Source organism: Lutra lutra, chromosome 6 (genome assembly GCF_902655055.1).
Source record: "Lutra lutra chromosome 6, mLutLut1.2, whole genome shotgun sequence".
Lineage (NCBI taxonomy): Eukaryota > Metazoa > Chordata > Mammalia > Carnivora > Mustelidae > Lutra > Lutra lutra.
The window spans coordinates 23,122,998-23,133,985 of record NC_062283.1 but is presented as its reverse complement, the minus strand read 5'-3'; the positions used below and the strand labels follow the sequence as shown (position 1 = coordinate 23,133,985).

Below are 10,988 nucleotides of genomic sequence, written 5' to 3'. Positions count from 1 at the left end.
CAAAAGTAGATTGCAGGCCTGGGGTCCCACAGATGTGGTCTGCAAAACGTCAAAGAGCTGTGAAGGGGAGCAAATGTCCTCAAAGCCAGGGTGTAAGACTAAAAGCTCTTCGTGGGTGAGAACCACTCATCCCCATCAGCCAGGAGCTCCATGAGGATCAGCAAAGGACCTCATAAGCTGTGGGAAAGTCATTGTTCACCTCTCATCCAATCACAGCTTGCTATCCCCAGGGCTCAAGCCAGTGGACCCCCAGCAAGTCTAAGAGGGTGTCCTGTGAAGGCAGCCGGACATGCCCACTGAGTGTCCCATGACAGGGTACCTCTAGATGCCTAGCATCAAGCTTGTCCAACTTACCAGGAACCCCACAAGCCCAAGAGAAGGAGGAATGTCAGGGTGGGAACTAGAGATCCCCATACCTTTTGCCAGAATGAGGGGCACTGAATCAACCCAGTGGAGAACTCTGATCAGGAAGCACAAACCTAACTCTACCAAATTTCCTTCCCCCCATAGGAGATTCTTTATCCCAAACCTGCTTCAGTATGGATGACCACCCACTGGCCACCATTCCCTTCGAGTAACCCCCTGCAAGGCTTCTATTTCTGGGTGGTCTGCTGTATGACCCAACACTTCTTTTCTTTCAGCGGACAGCCCCAGTGCCCACCACTGAGGCAGGATCAAGACCATCTGCCCTTGTCTTCCCCCATCCCCAATCCATAGTGCAACATGTGAAAGCCACTTAAACTGAAGTGCCCAAGCTGGTCCAAGAGCAGTGGCCCCCTGTGGTACCACCTCTCTGAGGGGGAAGTGCCTTTGGCCTTTTAAGAGGAGCCACTGCTGAGATAGCCCTTTTACCCTTACCCCTGCCAAAATGAAGCTCCCAGTGGGAAGGCATCCACCATGTCCCATGTTGCCATGTCTCCTGTGCATCAGACATTCTCTCTGATTGCCAGTAAAGCCTAAATAATGAGGTCCATTGGCTGAGTGTGAGCCATTCTTTACTAGAGACAAGAAACCATTTCAGTGAAAACTAGATGGAATAATTAACGCAGCCTTTCATAAGCATCCAGAGAACATTTTCATTTTGTATACCCCCCCTTTTTTTTGGCTTCTAAGAAAATTCATAGCACACTTTTCACCAAGGACTGTTACAACTGTAAAATGTTATTGCTTTAGTGTAAACACCCAATATTCCATCTAGATCCCAGCAGGGAAAAATCATTTTTAAAGTCTACTCAATCTAATTAAATGCCTTCCTGGTCATCTGTCTGCTGTGTCTATTATCCTAAAATTAGCCATTTATAAGAATGTGTATCCAGGTACCCACAGTACTGGGTGTCAAGCTCCTGGCTCCTGAGCCAAAGGTCTTAAAGAGGTATAGGCTGTCATAGGAAATGCTTGAGGAAAATCCATGAGATTTACATTGGTGGGAAGACCGAGGCGGGGAGAAGTGAGTGGGAACATAAGGGGTGCGTGTCTCATCTTGGAGGATGGGCATGTGTGGTAGGGAAGAAGGGAGCTCCAAGAGACCTGGGAAGGAAATCTGGGCACTGATGCCCTCCTTCCCCCACCCTTCTCTGAAAGTCAGTGTGAGCAGATTGTTCTGTTTTTATACCAAGTTATTCATTACGCAGAAGCCTGAGTACCCAACTGGCTGGAATTCCAACAGGAGGATCATCTGTTTATCTTGGAGCTATGCTGTCTGCCACCCTCATCACTACAGCGCCTGAGGTAAGGGAACAACCCTGGAAGCGTGTTCACCTGACAACTGGGAGTCTCCTGGGATGGGTGGTGATTGGCCTAGTGTTTCTAGAATGTCTCACTGAGAAGGCAGGCTGAGAAATGAAAACATATATGTGAACGGTTTGAGAAGGCATATCCCACCCATATCTGCTGCTTGCGACTTTTAAGTGCACACAAAAGGGTCCAGTGAAGGGGGTGCAGAGACAAAAGATAATTGCAGCCAAGTGTACACTAGAGAAGTTATCCCCATATTTTGATTTGCACAGACTTTAATGTTTCAGAAATTTTCACGGGTGCTGTTCCATTTGATGCTAGTGGTGCTAATACCATTACACAGATGTGGAAACTGAGGCTCAGAGACTTGCACACACTGAGACCACTGAGCCTTAAATACAGGGTTTTTCAGGTTTTTTTTATTATTTTTTGCTTGGTTTTGTTTTTTTTACTCCAAACCCAGATTTTAACAAACCTGGACAGTCTTCAGGCAGCAAAGAGAAAGCTATCAGTGACTGAATACCTACCTTATGTCTGCCACCTCATTTTTCCCATGAAATCCTCTCCCAGTCCAGTGTATGAGCTTGCCTAGTTCATTGAAGAGGAAGCCAGCTTCGCATTAAACAATCTGACCTGCTAGAAAGGGTTAGGAGTTGGGGTTAAAAACCCAGTCTGCTCACCTCCCAATCCAGTTTTCTCTCCTCTGCTAATCTAGTCCTCTTATGCTAGATATGATAAAACAAAGCCCTGAGGGGTTAAGTGACTTGTGGGATCACACAGCCAGCTAGAGGAAGAGCTGGGCCTGGAATCTGACCCCCTACGCCATAAGGACCTGGATCCATGCTGTTACCTAATTGTTGCTGCCCTGAGATCAAACAAGATCATAATGAGGTACCCAGCTAGTTCTTTTAAAGCAGCTCTAACATTTAGCAGCGCTAAGTGATGAAAGAAGCCTGGGACTTCAAAATGCCCAAAAGAATGGTATCAAAGCCTGCAGCCAGGGGTAGATCCGTGTCAGTTCTATATATAGATGTAATTGTTCACCAGCATTTTCAACTAGTTTGTCTGAGCAGCCTTATAAATTCTTTCAAGTCCTGTTTCTCCATGGGCGCCATGCACTGTGCTGGGAATAGCTGTGGTTGCTGGATCGTTAACCCCATTGAGTATCTCATTGTCTGAAGGTCGCCCAGCTGTGACTATTCAAACAAGCAAAGGTACAATAACCTAATGGAAGCTACCTGACTTGTCAGCATACAGTCCAAGTGGTGACCAGAGAGAGTTGCCCTGGACCACTAAGGCACAGAGCCCAGGAAAGCAGCGGAAAAGGAAAGAGAGGCACAGGCTATTCTCAGATTCTCACTTGCAGTCCTTATAGCTGTGACAAAAGGAGACACAGACGGGGGAGGGAGTTGCGACAGATGGTCTCTATCCAGGGAGTAGCAGAAGAGAATGCTGACGTCAAGAAAAAACGGGGGCTATGACCCTAGTGATGACTCTATTTCCTGTTCCAGGCTACTTGGCAGGGATTCTGGTAGGAGGAACACTTATTCATTGTCAAGATTTACTGGACTCCTCTCCTCACAATTATGTGAGTATCTGCAAAGATGGGAGGCTCTTACAAGAAGAAAAGGTTATTTTGCAAGGACACTGGTTGGGGTTCAGATGCTTTGTGAGTGGAGATCTGGCAGCATCGCTTTGCTGTTGAATATTTTTATAAGAGCTAATTAGTACCCTGGAAGTGGAGGAGGGATGGGAAGAAAGTGGATCTCTGACCCTCCTGAGGGCCAAGGAGTGAAAAGAAGGTCTGAGCACTGGGCCATATTGTAGTGAGGACCACAGAGCCCAAGGGAGCTCAGTTGTCATTGAGAAACCACTCAGCACCACTGTGAATGGTTGTGTAGGTTGTGCACTGAATAAGCCTAGGGGGCAAAGAGGGTTTAATCTCTTTTTGGATTTGTGCAATGCATAACATACAAATTGTAGATGATGACCCTGGGAGTCTTATAAAGTTCCAAAGCGCAAAGATCAGAAGAAGATTGATTTTAGTCATAGTATATTGCTTATACTGGAATCCCCCCTAACCCAGCCACCCTGATGTATCTGGAGGAAGATGGTTTCAGGGTTATTTGAGCAAACAGAATTGTAAAAACATACACTTACAGTTTAAGACACAGGCAATTTTTGTATGGAATACACGGTTATCCAGAGCCAGGGTAAATTAACAAAGATTTGCCTTGAGGCCAGTGGGAGCAGATAGCTAAGCAGAAACCACTGCTTTATGGGACAGCGGGAGCTTGGCCATCCAGCCCTGATAGAGCTGAGAGCAACAGTGCGGTCAGCAGGTTTCACAGGTCATCACGATGGTGTTGGCAGCAGCCACCAGTTCTGTCAGCTCCAACAGCTGCAAGGTGGGGGCAGATCTGAGTCCCTGGCTCTGCCCTGGCAGTGGCAGTGCCCAGTAAATTCCCATTCAATGGGAGTGACATCTCCAAGGACAGTCAGGGAGCCAGTGGTTGTGGTGGGTTGCATTACAGGAGCCCAACAGAGTTCCCACTTGGCCACCCATGAGTGACAATCAGAATTATTTCAGGAATCCATGGACATAATTCTGGGAGCTTTGCACACATTTGAGGGGGGAGGATTTGTGGGAGACAGATAGGAGTTCTGGAGAGATGAGGTATAGGGATCTAGGCAACAGGACTTCACTGATACCCAAAGGCTGCCACAGCCCAAGGCACACTGGCTACACAGATACAGAAACTAAGTTGCATCATCCTGTAAGCCTAGGACTCCTGAGGGTGAACACAGAGGAAAGGTGTTAGACCAAGGTACAAAGACTAAAGCAGCACGTACTTCCCAAAGGTCAGAGTAAAGCCAATGAGAGGACAAGCAGCTGGGCCAGGAAGCCAGCAGGATTGAAGGTACCAGACGTCAGGTGAAGTGGGAGGTAATACTCTGAGTTTTATTACCCAGAGTATCTTGACACAGAGTTGGGTTTGCTGCTAAGAAGAGGACCTTAGGGTTTCCTGAAGCCACTTCCTCAATGACTGTAGCCAGAATCAGGAAGAGAATAAAACCTACCCAGCCTTGCTGACATGATGGTTATTGTACCAAGCATATTGGTGGTTTCCAGTGTTCTCCAGAAAGCCCAAGGAGAGGTATCTAAATTAATCAGAATGATGGACAGCCTTCTATGAGAGGAAACAAAAATGTGGCCTCTTCTGTTCAGAACGATAGGGCTGAGAGGGAAGATCATGAAATTGTATCAGATTCATCCAAAGAAAAGAGAGGGCAGTACTGCCTCAGGTCTGCAAGAAGAAAACCTATGGAATAACTCTAAGAGGCTGTACTCCAAAAGTTAGGAAGGGCTGGGGTTCCAGTTCCACAGGTTAGTGTCCCTGTCATTAAGGACAAGCATGCTTTCTCAAGTACTTCCATGGTGACCCTGCTGTCAACACACATTCTTTGAATGGAGTGTTGAAAGGGACATTCATCTCACACACTTCAGTGTTTTGTTTTGCTTTAATGTGATTTGGGGAGTAAAGGGTGTTTGGAAGGATGCTGGGGACAGAATAAGGTGGGATGTGTGCTGTGGACTCCATACTAATCAAACTCTTAAAGTCCCATGTGAGATTTAAAAAATAGTAAACAGTACCCAGAAAGCATCAACATTTTGAGGTCTTAGGAGCCCCTGGGGATGGTGCATCTGAGCCAAGGAAGGACGACAAGGAAGACCAAACTGTCTCTTGTCATATTTAGGGGCCATAAACATTTCTGGTGCCATTTGCAATGGAGAAAAAGTCTTATGCAGTTAAAAAAATATTGGACTACCAGCATTATCCATATACTGGCTGGACATTTTAATTGGTGCTTGACCAGGCTCCACGTTGTTACATCTTTTCTTTTGTTGTCTCAGATAATTGGCTCCCAACCCGCAAGACAAAAATCATTGGCAGGGCTTCAAATCCCTTTGCACAGCACACCTCATCTGTGGATTTGGTAAATATTTCTCACATATTATATACACTCTTATTTTTATGTTGGTATTAATGGGATTGATAGAATACAAATCTAATAGCTTTACTAAAAGTTATTGACCCTTTTTGCCGTGTATATCCTCAATCAATGAGTGCTAAGCAAATACAAGTGCTATTATGAATATACGCCTTTCAAGCTATCATTTTAAACCAATATTTATTATTGCTTTTCTTTAAGTATAAAAATAACAAATTCTTATCTGCCATTTATTGAGGAGTTATTAGGTCTCTGGCCATATGTGAAACCCCACACAAGAAGCATCTCATTTAATCTTCATGACAACTTTATAGATAAAGGAACTTGAGGCTTGAAGAGCTTCAGTAACTTACTGATGGTCCCACAGGTAATGAGAGGCAGAGCTGCACCTTGAGACCAGACCAACCTATACTTTAATTACCACACTCCAGTACTTCATGTGCTCTCTTAAAAAATTTAGAAGACTGGAAAGTATAAGGAAATACTACTCCCATATCCCTTCTACTCAGACATGGGGTGACAACATTTAAAATTTTGTCCATCCAGTCATTTTTTTCCATGTCTCCCCACTCCCCACTCCCCACGGAAGTAGTTTTATACAGCATATTTCATTTGGTGCTTTCATAAGGGATCTTTCTCTATCAAATTTTTTCTGTACCATCACACATATGGGACACCTGGCTGATTCATTCCATTAAACCTCCAACTCGGGATTTCTGCTCTGGTCACAATCTCAGGGTTGTGAGCTGGAGCCTCATATGGGCCTGAGCTGAGGACAGAGCCTACTTAAGATTCTCTCTCTCTCTCCCGCTGTCTCTGTTTGCCCCACCTCCCTCAAAAAAAGCATGCATTGCCCATTGTATGGTTGAATTACATTTTGTTTGACCACTTCCTTATTATTGAAAATTCATATGGTTTCTAAAGTTTATTATTTAACAATATGTGGTAGAGAGCAAAACCTGTCCACACAGTATTTGCCTATTGTCAAGACTTGGAATCTGTTTCTCCAATCCTCAAATCTGTTTTGGCCATGCAACTTGATTTGGCCAATGGAAGATTAGGAGGTACACACAGGCTGACTTGAGGTATGTTTGCACACTGGGGATAACTCTCTTGTTGTTCTCAGAACCCTATAGTTGTCACCTTTCCAGATAGTCCCCACCTCTACCCCTGGCCCCAGGCAACCACTGATCTACTTTTTCTATCATTATAGGTTATAATTGTCTAGGCTCTTTGCTATAGAAAAGACCTTCCCCACACCAAAGATGACATAAATATTCACCTGTGTTTTCTTCTATTCATTTTTACATTTAACCTCTGGTTCATCTGAGACTTATGATGAAGCATCTGTCATTATTTCCCAAGAATTTATCGATATTCAATATAAATCTTTTCCCACCAATTTAAAATGCCAATTTTATCTCTCTCTCTGTCTCTCTCTCTCTCTCTCTCTCTCACACACACACACACACACACACACATTCTTGAATCAGTGTCTATTATCCTTTTGATCTCAAATTATTACAGACTTTTGATTACAGCAATGGTCTTCTAGTTCTTCTGGATAACTGATAGTATAAGTACTCCCTCTTCCTAATCACACTTGTTATGCTTTTCAATTTTTTCTGGTTGGTTCTTATCCATTCTTCTTCCTAATGAAGTTGATTTTTTTGAATTTTATTTTATTTTATTTTTTAATTTTTTACTTGGGAAGTAAGGATTCATTAAGAACATCATGATCCAGGGCTTTCCCCCGCCTCATATTTCTTAAAATTATCTTTTGTCCTCTCAAAAAAAAAAAAATCCCTATCATTTAAAACTAGATCTTCAAATCACATGCCTAATATTTTTAGCTAACTAGTCTTCAGTGCTTATCCTAGAAAACAACCTTCAGTGGATCTTTGAATAATGGAACAGGACAGTGTTCGGCCATTGATACGAGGGGTGTAGGTAGGTGGTCACACCGCAAGTTGTGAATTGTGGACACTATGAGGTCTACTGTCCTGCACTATCAGAAGTTGTTGTATTTTCAGCGCTACTGGGTTGCACGTTCTCTGACAGGTTGTGTGCATGCTCAAGAAACAAATCTTTCAGTACACTTAATTCCTTAGTCAGCAATCTAAATTTTGCTTCCAGCCGTTCATTCCCTTCTTTGAGCTGATTTCCTCTCTGCGGCAAATACTCTGCCTTCTGCTTGCTTTTCAACAATTTTTTTTTTTTTTCCCACAGCCATGTTGTTCCTCCTCTTATGTCGAGGATGCTCATCACTGTTACGATTCATGGGCGAACTCTTTTTGCTTTGCTTGCTTGGAGGCACAGCTTCGTCCTCACCCCCAGGGCCAGCAGGCACCAGATGGTATAAGCTGTAAGCCGCGGGCATGAGTCTGAGTATGAATAACACGTCTTCTCCAAGTATTGTTCCACTGTGCTCTCTTGCTCATTTGGACGCTCTCCCTCACTGACACAGGACAGGTAGAAATGAGAACAAGGTGACCCAATGGTTTCCACACTAAGCTGCCCAGAAATCTTCACATGTACCTGCATCTCCAGCCCACCCAACTCCAGGCAGCCTCCACTAGGAGTGCCCCATGAGTTAACGAGGAAGAGTTGTGGTTCCCCAGGAAAATTTAGAATCAGTTTATCAGGTTCTAAAAAAGTGCCTGGGAATCATGAGCTTTAATTATTAATTACATTTTTAGTGTGATTTACATTTTTGTTTCTGCAAGTCTTGTTTGTCCAGGTAGGTTGTATGCTTCCTAAGGACAATCGTCATCTTGGAATCTAGATAATTTTATTTACATAAAGTTCAAAACCAGCAAATTTAATTTTACAGAGGTAAAACTAAGATCACGGTTACATTTTGGAGGTGGGTAGTGATGGGAAGGGCATGCAGAGGACTTCTTTGGGTATTATAATGTGAATTCGGATCCTAATTTAGATTACATGGGAATGTTCATTTTGTGAAAATTCATTGAGCTCTGAGTTTCAGATTTGTGTACTCTTCTGTAGTAATTATAGCTCAGTCAAAAATTAATCTAAAATTGGGTTGCAGAGCAACATGAATGTGTGTGTGTGTGCAGGTATATATATGTGCCTGTTGAATATATATATATACGTATATATATATATACGTATATATATATATATATATATATATATATGCCTCCAGAAATGTGAAAGAACAAATTCCTTTCATTTTAAGCCAAGTAAATAGATACATAAATAAATAGGTAAATATGTAACCAAACTCCATTCCTCCACACAGTTATGATGAGAATCCCACCAGTGTAACAATGTTTCATAGTTAGTTTCATTCAATTCCCATATCAATATTTTTTAAAGCTCAACTTAGTTTCTTATATGTATAAATCTGTCACCAAAAATATTTTCTAATAAAAAATTTATCTAAATTTAAATAAAAGAGTCTCACTCCATCTACTATAACTAACAGAATAAGATGGCACTCCAAGCTCTGTGATTGATCCATGCAGATAGACCTATAAACTGGCAGCAAGGTCCCTACATCGGTGTCTGGGAGGCCCCTGGGGGTCCCTGGAGGAACAGCTTCACCTGCACAAAGGACACAGGGTGCATGCATAGATGGTGCCTGTTGAACAGAGACCTTACCAGTCATTGTTTTCCTACTACCCATGGTGTAGGGTTGGCCAGATGCCAGGGGCTGACATCAGCTGCAGTCTGCAGGGACCACATCCAAAATGCACTGAAGATTTGTGAGACCACAGTCCCGGCTCTTCCTCTGATCTCATCAGCACAATTCTTTAGAGCACTCATCACTGTTTGCAAGGAGTTTAGAGGGAAACCACATGTAGCTATGCTAGTCAAACAACCCATGCACCATCCATCTACTCACTTACTCATTCAACAAACATTTGTTGAGTATCTATATGTCCAAGGCACTCTGCTTGGTTTTCTACAATAGAAAGAAGCTCTAGGTTCCATGAAGATCATCTTATTTTTTAGAGACCTCAAAGGTTTACCTTTTAGGGAGAACATAGAATATGGATAGCCCCTGGAAGGAACTGGTGAGACATGGACAAAAGGTAGATTTCTGTGTTTCCCACTGATGTTCTAGTTCCCTCCCTAGCCACTGACTTGTTTCTGCTTTCAGAAGGTTCATTCCAGGATGGGAAGTAAGCAGGAGGAGTAGAGAGCAGAGGAAGCTTAATTTCACCCTTCATTTGGATTAGTGAACCTGTCCTCTTACTTAGGGTAATAGACAGCCTTGAGATTAGCTACACGTAAGTCACTTCTCCAAACCAGCTCTCTTCTGGGTAAGGAGTTGTAGCTGTCACAATTAGTTGCTTGTTCAACATCTGTTTCCTTCACTCACCTGTCTTCCTTCTGAGCAGAATCCTGATTTTGTATAAGATATCTATCCTCACTGATGCATGTTTCAGGGGAGGGCCCAGGTACAACTTGAGCCCTAGTCCAGAGGAGACATCCTAAAAAGGCTAAGCCAGGGGCAGCTTTCTCCAATCCCCTTTCCCTCAATGGCTGGTTTAGGCTGGGTTTGTTAGGCTGGTTATTCTGACACCAGAGGGGACTCCGCTCTGGGAAATTTACTCTCTCATACAGAAATTGTAGATCTGCAGTGCCGGGGCTGCTACAGCCCTTCCTGCCACCAACCTGGGGATGAAGCCAACTTTGGGGATGGCTGGACAGACAGAACCTGGTCCATTTTGACATTGTGGAGCCACTGAATTAACCAGCTCTGAAGAACTACTCTGAGCCCCTTGTGGTGGGAGAGAATATATTTCCATATTATTTAAGTCTATTTGAGACAAGGTTTTCCCACCAGTTATACAGACTAAGGAATCGTGATTGATTTAGAAACTCCACCAACAGGATTAGAAATCCCCTGTTTAATTGTTTAGTGAAATGGAATCAGGTCAGAAGTGAAACTGAGGTCCCACAAAGTCTGCTTTGGGCCATTGGCCCACTAATTAACCTGTTTGTATTTAGGATCAACAGAGGAGTGTCAGGCACATCGGACACTAACATATCTATTTAGAAAGGGGCCACAACACACATACTAAAGGGCCTGGATTTGACAGGTCATTGTTGGAACTACTTCCTGTTCAGGAACCTTTTTCTGCTCAAGAAGCAACTTTCTCAACTTGTTCCCCCTCCTCTAAAGTCTCTTTGAAAGGAAATTGAGATGAATCTCAACAGCCATTAGAGCTTGGACACGAGCCACAGGGCATCTTGGGGAAGCATTT

The 10,988-nt window shown here is 43.4% G+C and overlaps 1 pseudogene; it reads right to left on the bottom strand.

The window, feature by feature from the left end:
• Positions 1-7,743: 7,743 nt before the first annotated feature.
• Positions 7,744-8,292, bottom strand: LOC125101542 (CCAAT/enhancer-binding protein gamma-like; annotated as a pseudogene).
• Between the last annotated feature and the right edge of the window lie 2,696 nt (positions 8,293-10,988).